Source organism: Mus pahari, chromosome 10 (assembly GCF_900095145.1).
Source record: "Mus pahari chromosome 10, PAHARI_EIJ_v1.1, whole genome shotgun sequence".
NCBI lineage: Eukaryota > Metazoa > Chordata > Mammalia > Rodentia > Muridae > Mus > Mus pahari.
Genome location: NC_034599.1, coordinates 53,525,793 through 53,527,401, shown reverse-complemented (window position 1 = coordinate 53,527,401; position 1,609 = coordinate 53,525,793). Strand labels below are relative to the sequence as shown.

Below are 1,609 nucleotides of genomic sequence, written 5' to 3'. Positions count from 1 at the left end.
GAGCAATAGCAAAGACACAGTAAATAAAAGTCAAGCAGACTGGATGCTTGCTTCCTTGAAAAAGGTATTATTTAAATTTTTTTTAAAAAAGGTATGGGGAGGGGAGGCAGCTGGAGAAATGGCTCAATTGTTAAGAGCACTGACAGCTCTTTCAGAGATCCTAGGTTCAATTCCCAGCACCCACATAGCAACTCACAATTATCTGAACTCCAGTTTCAAAAAGTCCAACACACTCACACAGGTAAAATACCAATATACATAAATTTTTTTAAAACTTAATTAAAAAAAAAAATTGGAACTGGAAAGATTTTCCGTCCAGAGGTCCTGAATTCAACTCCTAGAAACCACATGGTAGCTCACAACCATTTGTAATGTAATCTGATTCCCTCTTCTGTTGTACATTAATAAAAGGAAGCATGCATATACATTTTTTAAAAATCTATAAAATGAATGGACAGACCAGAAGTAAAAATAAATACCACCCAACAACACCAACACATTACCACTTTCCAAACTATGAAAATACTGCTGAGGCTACCTTCTCAATTTAGCATCAGAAGAAAACCACAGTAGAGAGAGATTAAGTTGCCACTTCGTGGTAAGGTATAGACGGGAAGGAAAGCATTACAGAAACAATTCAAAGTAGTTGTGGAATCTAACAATAGTGCTGAAATATACTATAGTATTTGACTTTAAAGGCAGCCAAGACCTACTACTTTCTGAGCTTTAATTTCTTGATCTGGGGGGAAAAAAGAGAGGGGGGGATGAGAACTTACAAACTCATGCATAAGGGGCACAAAAATCTTCATGATGCTGCAGAATGTTTTTGCTGCTAAGTCCAAAGGCTTTCCTGGTCTCCCTTCAGTGTAATTTCTTTATATTATATTATTCTGCCAAGCAGGATTAGCTGATCCTTTTTGAGATCACTTTGCAAACTTTTCTAAAAGATGAGCTGCCAAAAGTTTTCAATACTCTAAAAGGCACCATATCTTTGGGGTTCCAGATAACTCAGACCAGCAAATATCCTCCTCTACTCAAGAGACTATGTCTAGGCTACCAACCTCACCCCCAGATCACTAAAGATCACTGTATGGTCTGGTTCTGAACAGATTATGGTCACTTTAGTCTTAGAAGACATCTACCCATAGGAAAGATCCCTTGTTCCAGTTTCAAAGCTGACTTCAATTTGCTTCTCAAACTATTGAAATAAGTCAAAAGGCTTGTATTCTGTGACTCAGCTATTAACTAATACTTATTCCATGAGCAAATGACTCCTTCTTGTGCTCAGTTTTTTAATTATAGCAGTTTCAGGACCATCTACGGCTCTCAACAATGACTGCCCACTAGAATTATTGAGAAATTTTTGACAGATTCCTAGCTTTGCCTCAAATATAGCAGACTAGACTATCGAGGAGAGGGCCAAGGCCAAATGTGGTGGTGCATGTCTTTGATCCCAGTACTGAGGAGGCAGAGGCAGGAGGGTCTTTGTGAGTTGGAACCCACCCTATATGTAAAGAGTACCAGGACACCAGAACTACAAACTAAATAAAGAGACCCTATCTCTATCTACCCCCCCAACAACACACACACACACACACACACACACACA

At 38.8% G+C, this 1,609-nt stretch overlaps 1 protein-coding gene across 4 annotated transcripts in view; it reads right to left on the bottom strand.

Annotated features, from left to right (window-relative positions):
* The window catches only part of Nptn (neuroplastin), a 78,369-nt gene that overhangs the window by 31,754 nt on the left and 45,006 nt on the right, over positions 1-1,609 (bottom strand). The gene's annotated exons all lie outside the window — the stretch shown is intronic.